The following is a 19,494-nucleotide window of genomic DNA, read 5'->3' as shown; positions in this document are numbered from 1 at the left end:
AGATTTCCATGCAAAGTCAGCTGCAGCTACTACTTGCTAAGCTTACCAGAAGGTGGTCGTGGACAGGATAATTTGCTTGAAGCAACTTAAAATACTGTGACTCCAGGTAGTTCACAAATCAAATATTTCATCAATTAGAAAAAAAGTGTTTAAAAGCAACAATTGCACTGTAGTCATGCCCGGATTTACTATCCAGGCACCCCTAGGCCGGCTACACTTGTCCCCCGCCCCTTACCCATCCCCTTCCCGTCCACTACCTTTATGTGCATGTGTGCACATGTAGAAAGCGCACACATAGGACTGGTTCCAGTGATTGTATTTAGATGCGGCCCCTGAAAGTCTGCCGCCCTAGGCCGGGCCTTTGTGGTTTTGCCACAAATACGGGCCTGACTGTAGTCTGGATACAATTTACCAAAGGATAAAACAATGAAGCCCTTGCTATATATTATACGTTACTCCACATAGTGAGGCAGAGAGCTGTGCTGGCCTGGCACGTTGGTGTGCCGTGCATTGAAGAGAGCCAGGTGGTGCAGGATTCTTCTGACTGGGCTGACTGTTGTTGGAGAAGTTGGAGAACAATGAGCAGAGCACTGAGCAGTGAGGTACAGATCTGGGGCAATATTTTTGCTGTTGCTGCTGCTCTGGCACAGACTTGGGGGGCAATGCTGGCACAACAGGTACAGACTTGGGGGGCAATGCTGGCACAGGTACAGACATAGCGGTGCAATGCTGGCAGAACAGATACAGACTTGGGGGGCAATGCTGGCACAGGTACAGACTTAGGGGTACAATGCTGGCACAGGTACAGACTTAGGGGGGCAATGTTGGCCCAACAGGCACAAAGTTAGGGAGGCAATGCTGGCACAACAGGTACAGACATGGGGGCAATATAGAGGCACTAGCAGATTAGTAGTCAGCACAACTGCAACTCACTTCTTTGGCTGGGTGCACATCCTCCAGTGGCCACCTTCCACTGGCAATATTAGCGAAGAAAGTTAGTCCAGCACCCACTGTTTCATGAATAAAACGGCCTTTATTGGACCAAGGGCATTGGTCCAATAAAGGCCGCAATATAGAGGCACAACAGGTACAGACTTGGGGGCAATATTTTGGATATTGCTGGCACAGGTATAGATCTGGGGGCAATATTTTGTCAGTTTGTGTATATATACACAAACCAAGCCTATTGGGATGTTAAAATCTACAGGTAGCTAAGTGTATATCTTTTATAAATGAGTGTATAGATAAAGCTGAATATGAATTGATATATGTATGTACACACACACATTATACTGTGTGTGTATATATATATATATATATATATATATATATATATATATATAATTTTTTATTTTATTTTTATTTTTTTAACATCCCAATAGGCTTGGCTATAGGCTATATTATAGTGATGGTGATGATCCAAATGAAAATGATGAGATTTGGTTTCGGCATTAGGAAATATTCCCTTATACAATATTAATTAAATACTGAAAAGCAATGCGTGACATAAGTGTAATGCAGCAATGGACCTTTATCGCTAGGCAACCAAAAGAATGTAAGTTAAACAATACAACAGTTTACAAGCAAATTTAGCACAAGACAATGAAAGATTTATTATTTACCAGAGATAACATCACTATTTGTGCACTTGCAGCTACAGCACTGATTTATGGTAGAAACATAAAGAGAAATGTATGCAAGGGACTGCTATTGCCCTGTAAAGATAGATCAGTGGATCGCAGAGGTTAAGAAATAATCACAGGCATTTATTATTAATCTAAATATGCAATGTACAAAGAAAATGAAAGATTTGGCCAGCCTTGGGGAAGGTCTCGTAATGCAAATAAAACATTGATCTAGAGAACAGATCTTTAACCTCAGACAAACATGGCTGTAGCTTTTCAGAAACTGGCGTAGACAGTGCCACTGGCAAGATCAGGTCGACTGGGTACACAAGCAAATGGCATTTTAGCAAATACCTTGCTCCACAAGAACAACTTTATTCAGCCTATAATCATCCAGAGTGAGCTCTGTTATATTAAAGAGATACTGACAACATAAATTTAACCCTTTTTTATAAGTACAAAACAGTGTCTTCGAATGCTTTATAATTTTGCCATGAAAGGATTTGCTTCCCCCATTTTCCTCTGTGAGGGGCTGATGGCAATATATGCTGCAATTGTCTGTGAGTGTTAAAGGGGAACTAAAGCCTAACTAAAGAAGTAGGCTAGAAATGTTGTACATTATGTTTTGGACTTCTGTACCAGCCCACACAAACCACAGCCCTTTAGCAGTAAAGATCCGTGTCTCCAAATATGCCCCAGTAGCTCCCCATCTTCTTTTGTGCTGATTCACTGCACATGCTCTTTGCTGCTGTCACTTACTGAGCATAGGGACCCACTCACAATATACAGTACACATAGACTATAAATGTCACAATATAAAACTGATAAGTAACTAATACAGATAATTACTACATGGCAGCACCGAAACCGGTGCAATTAGCATCAGAATTTAATAATCAGCCCTGTAGCATCAGCTTATATTACAGACTGACCTCATTCTCTGCTTGATAATTTGCAATTGCAACAGCTGCTCAGAGCCCACTGAGCATGTGAGTGTCTCAGACACTTTCCAAGATGGTGACCCCCTGTGACAAGTGTGAAGTCCTGGATCATTGCTGCTATTGAGAAGCTGAAACTTTAGGCTGGTACAATCTGTGCAGTATATAAAATATGGTATTTTTTGCCATACTCACTTACAGTATTAGGGTTTACTTCTTCTTTAACAATCCTAAGTGCATCCAGAAATTCAGTTTTTGCACTATGCTGTGATTAGGAGATCTGTGCCAGAGGTAGCCTTTAGGGCAGTGTTCCCCAACCAGTGGCTCACGAGCAACAAGTTGCTCACCAAGTACATGGATGTTGTGCTCAGTGGCCTCAAATCAGGTCTGGCCCAGACTGGCAATCTGTGGGTTCCCTAAAATGCCAGAGGGGCTGCTGTAAGATGCCATAGAAAGTGACTATTAAGTGGGTTTGTGGGGGCTGTTTGGGCCTCTATGTACTTGGAATGCCAGGGCCTATTTTGAATCCAGGTCCAGACCTGAAGCAGGGGCTTATTTTTGAAGTACCGTATATACTCGAGTATAAGCCGAGTTTTTCAGCATCCAAAATGTGCTGAAAAAGTCTACCTCGGCTTATACTCGGGTCAGCGGGCAGTAGCTGAGATTGCAGTCATTTTTAATCATTCCTATACCAACAGTTCACTTGGGGAGAGACTGCAATATCCCACAATGCCCTCTGTTGGTTATATGAAAGAATAACAGTGCGCCCTCTGTTGGTTATATGAAAGAATAACAGTGACTGCAATATCACACAGCGCCATCTGTTGGTTATATGAAAGAATAACAGTGACTGCAATATCACACAGCACCCTCTGTTGGTTATATGAAAGAATAACAGTGCGCCTTCTGTTGGTTATATGAAAGAATAACAGTGACTGCAAAATCACACAGTGCCATCTGTTGGTTATATGAAAGAACAACAGTGCGCCCTCTGTTGGTTATATGAAAGATTAACAGTGACGGCAATATCACACAGCGCCCTCTGTTGGTTATATGAAAGAATAACAGTGCGCCCTCTGTTGGTTATATGAAAGAATAACAGTGACTGCAATATCACATAATGCTGCTGAATACAGGCAGAACTGCATAGAAAGTTCCATTCTATGCACACCTCACGGTGTGAGCAACCATTATTAAATCCTTAAGGGGTCCAAAAACCATGGTGCTTTGTGCCCGTTTTTTTATTTCTACCCTGTGCAGTCTATTAACTAAAGAGGGGGGCGGTCATTACAAACAGGTATAAATTGGCTGGAGAATGATATTTAAGCAATTCATTGCACCTCCAAATGGTTGCCAGTGTGTCTGACCTGCCTCTTCTGAAGAATAGTGTGCAACTGGCCTTTTGACACTTGAACATACTGAAGCTACTTCCACCCTGGCTTGAACCCGGTAAATTGGATGTGTTTTCAACTTGCTTTCTAAAAGTGACATGACCCCCAAAATAAAATTGCTAGACATAGGTTGCACTCAATTTGCATCAAACTGCAAGCTCATTTGCACTATTTTGATACATGTAACACATGGAGTGGGCACAATTCAGAGTGTCGTCTTCAATTAAGAATGGAATTAGGGAAAACACTGTTTTAGCAGGTTTACAGGGCTATTTTTAAGTCCCTCGCTGTGAACAGTATCTTTCTCTTTTTTCGCGTCCAGAACCCTTGTGTCTGTTCCAGCATTTAGTGCAAATTCTTGCTTTGCTTTATCAAACTAAGCTGCCACACGCATTCCAGACACAAAAGAAGAAGAGGATACTGCTAAATACAGGCTGAAATTGGCTTGTATCAGCAGGCTGATTTTGGCCTGTCTGGCCTTAGCCTTTTGGGTAAAAACACATGACAATCTGTGTCCAAAATTGCCTTTACAAAAGTCATGACTGATTTATTATGCTTGCACAAAAAAGGGGTTGTAGCAGGTATCAGCTTACCTCCCAACATTTTGAAAATAAAACGAGGAACAAAAAACTGGCCGCGCCCAGCCCGTCAAAATTTTCTTGGCCACGCCTTTTTATCATGTTCATTTTACAAAATTTGGCAGGTTATGAAAGTTTAAACATATTTCTATGGGTTTTTTTCCAGTTATTACAGTTTTTCTGCCGTACGCTGCCGATCTGCTATCTTACAGTGGGGACAGGAATCATGACACCACTGTGGCCCTCTGAAGAGCTGGAGAAGGAGATCAATACGCTGTCAGTGAAGTGCCAGGGAGGAGAAATCGAGCCCAGCAGGATGGATGCTCGCCCTTTCGCCTTTTCTGTAGAGGACAGGAAGTGGAGTTTCTGTAAGTTATTTCTTAATAAAGGGTTTGCTATTTTAAATTTTAATTTGTCTTGATGTCTAATGAATTTTTTTGGAAAAAATGTTGATGTTACTGGTCCTTTAAGCTGTGGGTCTAACTTTTCCCAAGGGACATCCTTATCTAAATTGTTACAATTACTTATTTGCTTATCTCAAAATTGTTACAAAGTATCTTAGTTGCACCAGGTGGCTGTTTTGGGCTCTATGCCAAAAGCCAATTAAGTTAGAAACATTTTTTTTCTGGCTGTTCAGTGCAGAGAAAGTCGGGACTTTTCAGTACAAATGTGGGACTGTGGGTTAAGCTACATAGTAAGTAAAGTTGAAAAAGACACACGTCCATCAAGTTCAACCTTTTGGTTTTTTTTTTTATCTGCCTAACTGCTAGTTGATCCAGAAGAAGGCAAAAAAAACCCATCTGAAGCCTTTCCAATTTGCCTCAGATGGGAAAAAATTCCTTCCTGACTCCAAAATGGCAATCGGACTAGTCCCTGGATCAACTTGTACTATGAGCTATCTCCCATAACCCTGTATTCCCTCACTTGCTAAAAAGCTATCCAACCCCTTCTTAAAGCTATCTAATGTATCAACCTGTACAACTGATTCAGGGAGAGAATTCCACATCTTCACAGCTCTCACTGTAAAAAAACTCCTTCTGAATATTTAGGCGGAACCTCTTTTCTTCTAATCGGAATGGGTGACCTTGTGTCAGCTGGAAAGACCTACTGGTAAATAAAGCAGTAGAGAGATTATTATACGATCCCCTTATATATTTATACATAGTCATCATATCACCCCTTAAGCGCCTCTTCTCCAGCGTGAACATCCCCAATTTGGCCAGTCTTTCCTCATAGCTAAGCTTTTCCATACCTTTTACCAGCTTAGTTGCCCTTCTCTGTTCTGTCAAAAGCGGGACTGTCCCACTGAAAACGGGACAGTTGGGAGGTATGCATTTTACAAAATGGCTATTTCTGCCTAGTAAGAAAATATACAGTGTTACAGTAGTGTCAGAGCAATGAAATGGTCATAGGTACTTATGTAACTGATGTATTTTCTTTTAATGTTGAGATATCAGTGTTTCAGCATCAGACATTTCTGTGGCTAATTTAATTGGGCCAGTGACTGCCAGACAGCAACCTTATTTGAAACATGAAACTTTTGTTATTTGTTATTTTGTCTGTATTAAAAAAAATGTATTCTCATTCATGGATGGACAGTTGAACACTTCTATAGGACAGATTAAAAAAAATGTAAACTGGGACATTTCCAGTGGCTTCAATTTTAAGCATAATTATTGAACAATTTCTTGATTTTTTTCTGAAAGTCAGAAAAGTGTTTATAGCAGATGTTTCATTCATCAGAATGTCTTTGGCAGTTGAATATGCTGTTCTATGAAGCGTTAGAGCTCAGAGGCAGCACTAAGTTTTAACGCCCGACTGAATTGTTAATCCCCAAAAATGCAAAAAAGACTTCCCCAAAACATTCTTTCTACAGTAAAACAAACCTTCCAGTACTAAAGAGAGAGCTTGGTAGGTCTGACTCCATCAATTTTGAGGTAAGAATCATTACCAATCAGTAAAAAATACTGGTGCATAATAGATCACCCATTTATATCTGAAATACTCAATGCTGTGTAATATAAACAGTCATTTGTACAACAAAAAATACAAATATAAATATGCTTCCATTATATTGATTTGATGCAGTAAAGGATCTCCAATATATATTCCTGTCACATGATGGCCATTAGGATAATATGTACATGAATATGCAAATATGAGTGGAAAAATTCTTTTGGCGCAGTTATTTATCTGAGCTAACACAGATATGAATGAAAGCATATTATATGTACAGAAAGTATGTCAACAGAATATATGCACATAGCAATCTCCGATGTGCTAATTAACTGAACTGATAGCAGCTGAAGGCAGAGAGTGTTAACTCAGCTTTGAACATCTTCTTCTAATAACTAGCGTGTGCATGCGGGGGAGGTCCTTTAAAGGGAATGTATGTCAAAAAAGGAATCAAAATCAAAAATCAAAGAAAGTTGTGACCCCAAGTAAAAATTATATATATATATATATATATATATATATATATATATATATATATATATATATACACATTGTGACAGGGTGCTTGGGAGACACCACTGTCTTAGAGGAAAATGCATCGAAAAGAGTGTATTTAAACTGCATTACATGTGTGGCAAAGGAATATTCCGCTCAGGTAGGGTTAATATTCCATCTCAGCAATGTAATTAAGTGGCAGCTGAGAGAGGAGCTATCTAGGAAAGGTAAAAGGGTATGTAACACCTGAAGTCTCTCCTGATACCACCTAGAGTGGAGGGAAGTGTGGTGCTGCTGGGAGAGACAGTGCCTGGAAAAAGGTTTGTTCTTTGTGAGGATGCCACCTAGCAACAGCTGTTGGGTTAGGCGGCAGCCTCCCGAATTGATCGCTGGAAATTTCAGATGCTCTGAAAAGAGCGGGAAGAAGTTACAGGAACAGGATCTCTTAACTCTCGCAAGATCTTGTTCCTGTCAGAATTTTTCACAGCGCTGTGACAGGACACACTTTCTGTAATGGCTACTGAGTCATTAGAAATTTCTCCTCACAGACAGTTTAAAAATGTTAAGCAAAGGAGACAAATTAAGTCTCCAGATAATTCTTCATCCTCGGAAGAGGAATTCATAAAAAATAAGAAAAAGAAAAACTATAATATTGAAGACTCTTCCTCAGACTCTGGTAAGAGTTCATTAGACAGCTCTCCTAAGGCAAAAAAGTCTCGTTTGAGACAGAAAGGAAAGGAGAAGAAAAGAAATTTGGTCCCTTTTGGGATTTCACAAAAATTACCCAGAAAGGGTCATTTTAAACATTATCATAGCAGCAGTCATTCCTCATTATACTCTGAAGCAGTTGCTTCTGATTCTGAGCCCGTAGCTGGCAATTCAAAAATCTCTGAGGTGGACTGGGATTGTGAAAAAACAATGAAATCTTCAGCATCCTCTGAAAGAGGAGAAATAAGTGATACACAAATGTCAAGAGTTGATCTCCTGGGAAAAACACCTCCACCAAAGTTATTTAATGCCAGATGGGCACTTAATGATAAATCTGAGGTGTATGATTTCACAAAGTATGCCTTTCGCTCTTCTTTAATGAAAGAAGATGACTTGGTTTTAAGAAACCATATTGGAATCCCTGATATACAGGCTATGTTAGCACCAGAAGTAGACCCTGCACTATCCTCTATTACTGGTACAGTAACCAATAATGACAGGATGGATCAGTCCTTGCGCAACATACAATTTAAAATTGCAGATGCAGCCGGTCCTTTGTTACTCATGCTTGATAAAGCAGAACAAGAAGGACAACAGTCCAGAAAGAATATTCATTCCTTGCAATCCTCAAAATTAGCACTTCTTAAAGCATCCACCAGGGCTGCATTGATGATTGGCCAGGCTTTTAACCATGTCACAAGCGTGAGAAGAGCTCGTTGGTTACATACTATGGGCATGTCTGACCTGGCTGCAAAATCACATGAATTTCCAAATTTTGAGGACTCTAATTTATTTGGTCCAGATTTTATTAAGGAGGTAAAATCACGCTATAAGGCAAGAAAATCATTTGGGGACTGGAAAAGACCTTCTTTTTTCAACAAAAAACCCTTTCGTGGAGAGGGACATCCTTACAGAGCTCAGGGGTCGTCCCGTGAAGCCTCACAGAGCTATAAAAGACCTTTCTTTGGCCAGAGAGTCCAGTTCAGTGGACGAGCAACCAACCAGGCCCGGACTGGCAATCTGTGGGTTCTGGCAAATGCCAGAGGGGCTGCTGTATGGTTCCATAGAAAGTTACCATAGAGTGGGCTGGTTGGGGGCTGTTTGGGTCTCTGGAATGGCTCGTACTTGGAATGGCAGGGCCTATTTTGACTCCCAGTCCACCAACCCAAAGTGGTCTACTGGTTATAAGAAAAGAGTGCCAGGTAAACAAAACTCATGTATTTTCCCAGTCAGAAATTATACATTTATGGCAAACAATAACCACAGATAAATGGGTTTTAAACATAATAAGAAGGGGCTTGTACCTTCCTCTAAAATCGTTCCCACTTCAAATCTCAAACAGATACAGAGACACCAGTGCAGTTCTAGAGGGTGCCTTAGAAAAGGCTTTGCTAGAGGGAAAGATAGAACTCTCAGACCTTTCACAGTCAGGCAGGATAAGTCATCTTTTCCCAATACCAAAGCCAGATGGTTCTGTCAGACCAGTCCTGAATGTGAAGTCTTTAAACAAATTTCTAAAAAGGAAACGTTTCAGAATGGAAAGCATTGCAGATCTCACATACCTCTTGAAAGAAAATGCTTATTGCATAAAGATAGATCTAAAGGATACGTTCCATGCTATAAAAATATCAAAAAATCACAAAAGGTTTTTGAGATTCCAGTGGAAGCAAAATATTTACCACTGGAATGTAATGTGTTTGGCCTCTCCAATGCTCCATACACATTTTCCAGGGTAATGAATAGAGATGTCGCGAACTGTTCGCCGGCGAACTTGTTCGCGCGAACATCGGGTGTTCGCGCTCGCCGGAAGTTCGCGAACGTCGCGCGACGTTCGCCATTTTGGGTTCGCCATTGTTGGCGCTTTTTTTTGCCCTCTCACCCCAGACCAGCAGGTACATGGCAGCCAATCAGGAAGCTCTCCCCTGGACCACTCCCCTTCCCTATAAAAACCGAAGCCCTGCAGCGTTTTTTCACTCTGCCTGTGTGTGCTGAAGAGATAGTGTAGGGAGAGAGCTGCTGCCTGTTAGTGATTTCAGGGACAGTTGAAAGTTTGCTGGCTAGTAATCGTTTTGATACTGCTCTGTTATTGGAGGGACAGAAGTCTGCAGGGGTTTGAGGGACATTTAAGCTTAGGTAGCTTTGCTGGCTAGTAATCTACCTTCTACTGCAGTGCTCTGTATGTAGCTGCAGTGGGCAGCTGTCCTGCTTCTGATCTCATCTGCTGACTGCTGCAATAACAGTAGTCCTTGTAAGGACTGCTTTTATTTATTTTTTTTGTTGTTTTACTACTACTACTACTACTACTATAAGAGCCCAGTGCTATTAGTCTAGCAGTGTTGGGGAGTGGGACTGGTGTGCTAATCTGCTGCTCCTAGTAGTTCAGCAGCACCAACTTTAATTTTTTTTTTAATATTCATTTTTTTTTATTTTACTTTTTTTTATTTTACTACCGCTGTAGTAGTGTATAAGTTGACCTTTTAGGCATTATTTGCCCTGTAGGCATTATTTGCACACTGTTTTCTTCAACCCGCCATCTAGCTGTGTGACCTTGTTCACATTCTGTCTAAATATCCATAATATTACCGTCTCCAGAAAAAACACCGGAGTGACTTTTTTCAAGCAGCCATAATATATTTTACGTAATCCGTATCCACCGCTGTAGTAGTGTATACGTTGACCTTGTAGGCATTATTTGCACACTGTTTTCTTCAACCCGCCATCTAGCTGTGTGACCTTGTTCACATTCTGTCTAAATATCCATAATATTACCGTCTCCAGAAAAAACACCGGAGTGACTTTTTTCAAGCAGCCATAATATATTTTACGTAATCCGTATCCACCGCTGTAGTAGTGTATACGTTGACCTTGTAGGCATTATTTGCACACTGTTTTCTTCAACCCGCCATCTAGCTGTGTGTATTATCGTTTCCAGAAAAACCAACTGAGTTTTTGTTGTTGTTGTTGTTTTTTTAAAAATAATGCCAGGCAAAGGCAGGCCGCCACGCAGAGGCCGTGCTAGGGGCCGTGCTGCTATGCAATCCTGTGGCCCTAGCAAATTGCCCAGTTTTAAAAAGCCAATGACCCTGAACTCCCAAAATGCTGAAGAGGTAGTTGACTGGCTTACACAGCACACCCCATCCTCTACCGTTTCTAACTTTACCACAACATCCTCCTCATCCTCCACTGCTATGGCCACCCCACGTAACACTTCCTCCACCACCGGTGCCCCTTCTTCACTGGGGTCAGAGGAGTTATTTTCCAATGAGTTTCTTGAACTGAGTAATGCGCAACCATTATTGCCAGAAGAAGATGAAGGAGATGAGGACCTTACACCAGATTTAATTCTGGCAGAGAACACGATAGAGATGGACATAATGAGTGATGAGGAGGAGGTCCCCGCTGCTGCTTCCTTCTGTGATGTGTCAGAAGAAATTGATGCATCTGAGGAGAATGATGATGAGGAGATTGATGTTTTGTGGGTGCCTAGTAGAAGAGAGCAAGAGGAGGGTAGTTCAGATGGAGAGACGGAGAGTCAGAGAGGCAGTAGGAGAATAAGACTTAGAAGAAGCAGGGAGGACAGCCCGCAGGGATCAGCAGGGCAACAACATGTATCGGCACCTGTGTTCAGCCGGCCAACGCACCCGCCATTGCCGCCAATACCGCCAACTCCGCCAACTTCTACTGTTACCGCCAGATCGCACACTTCCAAAAAGTCAGCAGTGTGGGATTTTTTTAATGTGTGTGCCTCTGACAAAAGCATTGTAATTTGCAATGAGTGCAGTCAGAAACTGAGCCTTGGTAAGCCCAACAGCCACATAGGTACAACTTCTATGCGAAGGCACATGAGCGGCAAGCACAAAGCACTTTGGGAGCAACACCTCAAAGGCAACAGGCAAACTAAAAGCCACACTCCTTCTGGTCCAGCATTTTACTGCTCTACCTCTGCTCTCCTTGACCCGTCTGAACCACCCTCCACTCCGCCTTCCACCTTGACCACCTGTTCCCATTCCCAGTCATCTGCCACCAGCCAAGTTTCTGTGAAGGCCATGTTTGAGCGTAAGAAGCCAATGTCTGACTGTCACCCCCTTGCCCGGCGTCTGACAGCTGGCTTGTCTGCACTCTTAGCCCGCCAGCTTTTACCATACCAGCTGGTGGACTCTGAGGCCTTCCGCAAATTTGTAGCAATTGGGACACCGCAGTGGAAGGTACCCAGCCGCAATTTTTTTTCTAAAAAGGGAATACCACACCTGTACCAACATGTGCAGAGCCAAGTTACCGCATCTCTGTCACTTAGTGTTGGGCCAAAGGTCCATATGACTACTGACGCATGGTCCTCCAAGCATGGTCAGGGCAGGTATGTCACCTACACTGCCCACTGGGTGAACTTGGTAATGGCTGGGAAGCAGGGAATGGGTAGCTCAACAACAACAGTGGAGTTGGTGTCACCGCCACGGATTGCACGCGGTTCTGCCACCACCTCTACTCCTCCATCGCTCTCTACCTCGTCTTCTTCTTCTTCTTACTCTGCTGCTGGGTCCTCCTTCTCCTCCTCCACACCTGTGCACCCCCAGCTCCCCCTAGGCTATTCGACGTGCCAGGTACGCCGTTGTCACGCTGTCTTGGGGATGACGTGCCTGGAAAGCAAAAACCATACCGGATCTGTACTCCTGTCATCTCTGCAGTCACAGGCCGATCGGTGGCTGACCCCACACCAACTGCAGATCGGAAAAGTGGTGTGTGACAATGGAAGCAATCTGTTGGCAGCGTTGAGACTAGGCAATTTAACACATGTGCCCTGCATGGCACATGTGTTAAATTTAATAGTCCAACGTTTTGTCTCCAAGTACCCAGGATTCCAGGACGTTCTCACCCAGTCCAGAAAGGTGTCGGCCCATTTCAGACGTTCCTACACAGCCATGGCACGCCTTGCTGACATTCAGCAGCGCTACAACATGCCAGTCAGGCGTTTGATTTCTGACAGCCAGACTCGCTGGAATTCAACGCTCCTTATGTTGGAACGTCTGCTGCAACAACAAAGGGCCGTCAACGAGTACCTTTTTGAACTGGGTGGTAGGACTGGATCTGCACAGCTGGGGATTTTTTTCCCCCGTTACTGGGTGCTTATGCGCGATGCCTGCAGGCTCATGCGACCTTTTGAAGAGGTGACAAATATGGTCAGTCGCACCGAAGGCACCATCAGCGACCTAATACCCTTCGCTTTCTTCCTGGAGCGTGCCGTGCGACGAGTGACAGATGAGGCTGTAGACCAGCGTGACGAGGAGCTGGAAGCGCACGATTTTCTGGTCGGAATCACCAGAACGAACCCAGGCACCTGCTGCAACGCAGGGAGAGGTGCCAGAAGTGGAGTCAGAGGAGGAAGGTGGCTTTGTGGAGGAGGAGGAGGAGGACCAACAGGAGCAGGCTTCCCAGGGGGCTAGTGGTGACCTTTTGGGGACCCCTGGTCTTGTACGTGGCTGGGGGGAGGAGACCGTGGATGATGCAGTCCTTGATAATGAGGAAGCGGAGATGGATAGCTCTGCATCCAACCTTGTGAGAATGGGGTCTTTCATGCTGTCATGCCTGTTGAAGGACCCCCGTATCAAGAGGCTTAAGGAGAAGGACCTGTACTGGGTCGCAACGCTACTAGACCCTCGGTACAAGCATAAAGTGTCAGAAATGTTACCAACATACCACAAGTCCGAAAAGATGCGGCATTTACAAACCAGCCTGCAAAACATGTTGTACAATGCTTTTAAGGGTGATGTCACTTCAGGAACTCATCAACATTCCAGGGGCAGAGGTGCCAGTAATCCTGCCACGAGCACACCTGCAAGGACAAAGCCCTTTGGCCAGTCTGTAACGTCAGACATGCAAATGTTTTTCTGTCCAAGGCAGCGCCACAACCCTTCTGGATCCACCCTCAAAGAACGCCTCGACCGGCAGGTAGCGGACTACCTGGCATTAACTGCAGATATCGACACTCTGAGGAGCGATGAACCCCTGGACTACTGGGTGCGCAGGCTTGATCTGTGGCCAGAGCTGTCACAATTTGCCATGAACCTCTTGTCTTGCCCAGCCTCAAGTGTGCTCTCAGAAAGGACCTTCAGTGCAGCAGGAGGGATTGTAACTGAGAAGAGAACTCGCCTAGGTCACAAAAGTGTCGATTACCTGACCTTTATTAAAATGAATGAGGGGTGGATCTCGGAGGGTTACTGCACGCCGGAAGACTTGTTCTGACTTCTATGCAGCTGTCCTTCTCTTCAAGCCTCATGACTCCACACACAGCTGTCCTTTAGCGTCCTCCTCCTCCCTCCGCCACCGTTACAAACTAGGGTGCAAACCCTACTGGTTTAATTTTTTCTGGCCTCTGTGCTTCAGTGGCTGCAACCAAAAAAACTGGGCAAACAATGTCTACAAGGTCAACGTATGGCAAAAAATGACTATTTTCAGCATTTATATGGCATATTTTTTCTGGCAACTGTGCTTCAGTGGCTGCATCCAAAAAAATGCATATTTTCTGCATTTATATGGCATAATTTTTCTGGCCTCTGTGCTTCAGTGGCTGCAACCAAAAAAATGCATATTTTCTGCATTTATATGGCATAATTTTTCTGGCCTCTGTGCTTCAGTGGCTGCAACCAAAAAAATTTATATTTTCAGCATTTATATGGCATAATTTTTCTGGCAACTGTGCTTCAGTGGCTGCGACCAAAAAAATGACTATTTTCAGCATTTATATGGCATATTTTTTCTGGCCTCTGTGCTTCAGTGGCTGCGGCCAAAAAAAACTGGGCAAACAATGCCTACAAGGTCAACGACGTTGACCTTGTAGGCATTGTTTGCCCAGTTTTTTTGGCCGCAGCCACTGAAGCACAGAGGCCAGAAAAAATATGCCATATAAATGCTGAAAATAGTCATTTTTTGCCATACGTTGACTCAACGTATATGGCAAAAAATGACTATTTTCAGCATTTATATGGCATATTTTTTCTGGCAACTGTGCTTCAGTGGCTGCGACCAAAAAAATGCATATTTTCTGCATTTATATGGCATAATTTTTCTGGCCTCTGTGCTTCAGTGGCTGCAACCAAAAAAATTTATATTTTCAGCATTTATATGGCATAATTTTTCTGTCAACTGTGCTTCAGTGGCTGCGACCAAAAAAATGCATGTTTTCTGCATTTATATGGCATAATTTTTCTGGCCTCTGTGCTTCAGTGGCTGCAACCAAAAAAGTTTATATTTTCAGCATTTATATGGCATAATTTTTCTGTCAACTGTGCTTCAGTGGCTGCGACCAAAAAAATGCATATTTTCTGCATTTATATGGCATAATTTTTCTGGCCTCTGTGCTTCAGTGGCTGCAACCAAAAAAATTTATATTTTCAGCATTTATATGGCATAATTTTTCTGGCAACTGTGCTTCAGTGGCTGCGTCCAAAAAAACTGGGCAAACAATGTCTACAAGGTCAACGTATGGCGAAAAATGACTATTTTCAGCATTTATATGGCATATTTTTTCTGGCAACTGTGCTTCAGTGGCTGCGTCCAAAAAAACTGGGCAAACAATGCCTACAAGGTCAACGTATGGCAGTTGTTTAAAGAGAACAGCAGATTACTAGCCAGCAAAGCTACCTAAGCTAAAATGTCCCTCAAATCCCTGCAGACTTCTGTCCCTCCAATACAGAGCAGTATCAAGCAGATTACTAGCCAGCAAACTTACTATCATCTGTCCCTGAAATCACTAACAGCTCTCCCCCTACACTATCTCTTCCAAGCACACACAGGCAGATTTTTCAGATACATTTTTGCCCTTGATCCCCCTCTGGCATGCCACTGTCCAGGTCGTTGCACCCTTTAAACAACTTTAAAATCATTTTTCTGGCCAGAAATGTCTTTTCTAGATGTTAAAGTTCGCCTTCCCATTGAAGTCTATGGGGTTCGCGAACCGTTCGCGAACCGCTCGCGTTTTTGCGCAAGTTCGCGAATATGTTCGCGAACTTTTTTTCCGACGTTCGCTACATCCCTAGTAATGAAATCAGTAATTTCTCACATAAGACAAAAAGGGATAACATGCATTTTTTATCTGGACGATATTCTTATTCTAAATCCAGATATGTCAGTTCTCATAGACCAAAGACAGATGTTCATCAATTTAATGCAAAAATTAGGATTCACAATAAATTGGGAAAAATCAGTACTAAACCCTTGCCAATCAATAACATTTCTGGGATTCACAGTAGATACAACAAGGTTAACCCTTTCCATTCCCAAAGAAAAGTGGGAACATATTCAGGTTTTCATAGCCCAGTTGCTACCACTTCATCAAGTTTCCCTACGTTTAATTGCAGCAGCAATAGGGAAAATAATTGCTTTATCCCCAGGATGCACTCAAGCCTCTTCTGTGTCGGCACTCACAAATGTGGCTAGCACAAAACTTAAGGGAAAATATTCATTGGAACAAAAAATTAACACTTCCAAACAAAGTAAAAAGGGAACTCACTCTGATAACCTGGCAAACCCAGTCTTTCCCAAAGCCACTTATAAAAAACAATTACGACATTATCATAACAACGGACTCCTCCTTAAGAGGTTGGGGAGCTTACACTCACAAAGGAGCAGTCAGAGGTCTTTGGTCAGGAAAAGAAAAAACACTTCACATAAATGTATTAGAGCTAAAGGCGATGTTTTTAGGCTTAAAGGCTCTAATTTCCCCAAATATTCTAAAGTCTGTGTTAATTCAGTCAGACAACAAAACAGCAGTTTCATATGTAAACAGAATGGGAGGAACAAAATCAAAAACACTTTGTTATTTGGCGTTAGACCTTTGGGATTGGGCTTTTTCCAATCAAATCACATTACACGCCACATATATTCCCGGAGAGGAAAACGAATTAGCAGACGCTTTATTGCGTCAAAAGATAACACTATCAAGTCTCACTAAAAAAGGACATTTTTCACAAAATAGAGACACAACTGGGAGAAAGATCAAGATCCCAGACATCAGCTCAAACAAAGAAATTTGTAGCCAGAACCTGGACAAGCAATGCATGGAGAATGGATGCACTTTCCTTCCCATGGACAGGCTTAACAAACCTTTATGCCTTTCCCCCTCCATATATTCTCACGAATGTTCTCCAAAAAATTCAAATGGAGGGAGTCAGAGATCTAGTCCTGGTGTATCCAATTTGGCCATCCAAACCATGGTTTACACTGATACAACCCCTAATTTCAGGCAGGAAGGTTCCATTGGGGTTCACTCAGGACTGTTTTCAGGGTACACAAGAGATACTGAAGAACCTACCAACACTAATGTGGATTGCAGCTCCAATTTATTATACCAAAATCCTTCATTGAAACATTCTACCATAAAGCTGATAAATTTTTCCCTTCGATCTAGAACATGTAAAAAATATAATTCCCTCATTGCGGAATTTAAAACTTGGATGTACCCTCATTTACAGGACTCAAATAAAGAGATTCCACTACACTCAGCATTAGATTTTTTAGCATATAAGTTTGAACAAGGGACAGCTTCTAATACCCTAAAATCATACGGTTCAGCACTAAATTTCTTAATTCCAAATTTCACGGATAGTAAACTCTATTTGAGAATTGAGATTAATCAGAGGAGCTTGTTTATCAAGACCAATTTGTCCTAAATATGACAACACTTGGGACACCGAACTTCTGTTGCAGTACCTATCTACGATAGATAATCAGAATGCAGACATGAGAAGCCTTACTATCAAAGTGACTGCTCTCTTAGCTTTAGCTCTAGCAGCAAGAGGGGCTGAACTAACTCTCATCCACATAACAGACCCATGGTTTTCTTCAACCCCAGGTGGTTTCCACATTATTCTTAAAGGTAGAACTAAAACGCTAATTGAAAACTCATCTCCAGCGGAAGTGGACTTAATAAGAGATGAGGAAGATACATCTTTATGTATTGTATTGGCTTTATCCACCTACTTAGAAAAATCTAGGGAGGTAAGAGGTTATATGTCGCAATTACTCTTGACAACAAGAAATCCTTTTCGTCTCGCTAAAGTAAACACAATGGGGGTCATTTATCAACACTGGGCAAATTTGCCCATGGGCAGTAACCCATGGCAACCAATCAAATTGCTGCATTCATTTTTCTACTTGCAGCTGGCTTTAAAAAGCTATTCACTGATTGGTTGCTATGGGTAACTGCCCATGGGCAAATTTGCCCAGTGTTGATAAATGAGCCCCATTGAGGGTGGATACTGCATGCTATGAGTCAGGCCTCATATGATACTACCATATTTAAAGCACACTCACTAAGATCAGCCACAGCCACAAAGGCAGCATCAAAGGGTGTATCACTTCCCATCATACTCAAAGCCGCCAGGTGGTCTTCTCAGAGGACATTTGCAAAATATTATTGGAGACCTACAGAGCAAGAAAAACTCAATTTCATTCGTGCAACCACCAGGTGTGTGCTATTCTACCCAACAGCTGTTGCTAGGTGGCATCCTCCCGAAGAACAAAGAGGAGTTTGCAGGAATCTATGATCTGCGAACTCTATTTGTTCTAGGGAATAAGGATCGCCACCTAGCAACAGCGCCCATCCCACCGACCCAAGTTAACTGGTGGTTTCGTTTTACATGTGTTAAATTGATAAACAGAAAATAAACAAAGATTTTCTTTTCTCTACAGGATTCAACAAGCCAGCTAAGGTGGACAATAACTCATCTACTAAAGATACAAAGTAGAAGATATTTCAGTCAAACAAGATACACACTGAAATTGTATTTCAATTGAATTACAAAGTATCTCATACCAAATGTCAATAAAGAATGTAATTTGTTACAATTACAAATATCTTACAAAAAAGTTTCTTTATTATCTCTTCCTCTCAAGGAATAAAGAGTTACACTGTTTATTTCAAAAATGTGTTTTTTCACTCTTATTTGAAAACAGGTATACTTAAGGATAGTCATCACCAGTCTTCCGAAAAATTCTGACAGGAACAAGATCTCGCGAGATTTAAGAGATCCTGTTCCTGTAACTTCTTCCCGCTCTTTTCAGAGCATCAGAAGTTTCCAGCGATCAATTCGGGAGGCTGCCGCCTAACCTAACAGCTGTTGCTAGGTGGCTATCCTTATTCCCTAGAACAAATAGAGTTCGCAGATCATAGATTCCTGCAAACTCCTCTGTCTTGCTGCCAGCAAGTGTGACAGAGGCTGGTGAGCCTAAATCCCTAGAGAGATGAAGGGACTGGCAGATGCTAGTGAGCTTGAGTCCCATGAGGGGAAGTCAGCAGGGCTGAGTGAGAAGCCCAAAGGCTCTGAAGTTCCAGAGGGTGAGCGTTTCCCTTGATGGTGATCGACCAGAGTGGGGAGAACCCTGAATGTTTTGTTTTGAAGTTGGTGGACTGTACCCTGCATGTTTTACATTGAAGTTGCTGAACTGGGGTTTTGTTGCCTTTTGTTGGGAATGCCCAGTGTTTAATAAACCTGTGTTTTGTCCAAAGCCTTGGTGTCCCTGTCTCTAAGCTCCAAATCCTACGCTACCTGCCTAGCAAAAGCATAGGGAAAACAGGGCTACAATATTGTGTGAAGAAAAAATCATACTCTGTGAATGAATAATGATATCTACATATCTACAAAAAAAAGTAAAAGCAGAAAGAAGAAAAAGAAAGGAAAAAAGAAAAGAATAATGACCACTTCCATTCGAAGTCCTTAGAGACTAAAGCTATGTATAACCAGAGTAATAGTTGGCCGTCTGAAGTTGTGTCCGTATATTAGCGCATAGGTTTAATTAGTTAATAGTAGCA

The 19,494-nt window shown here is 42.4% G+C and overlaps 1 long non-coding RNA gene across 1 annotated transcript; it reads left to right on the top strand.

The window, feature by feature from the left end:
* The first annotated feature begins 334 nt into the window (after positions 1 to 334).
* Positions 335 to 19,062, top strand: LOC121400522. Its single transcript, XR_005965788.1, has 3 exons — positions 335 to 602; positions 4,699 to 4,900; positions 18,375 to 19,062. It is a non-coding gene; the product is annotated as an uncharacterized LOC121400522 (long non-coding RNA).
* The last annotated feature ends 432 nt before the right edge of the window (positions 19,063 to 19,494 follow it).

This window comes from Xenopus laevis, chromosome 2S, assembly GCF_017654675.1.
Source record: "Xenopus laevis strain J_2021 chromosome 2S, Xenopus_laevis_v10.1, whole genome shotgun sequence".
NCBI lineage: Eukaryota > Metazoa > Chordata > Amphibia > Anura > Pipidae > Xenopus > Xenopus laevis.
This window is presented reverse-complemented; position numbering and strand designations above follow the sequence as displayed.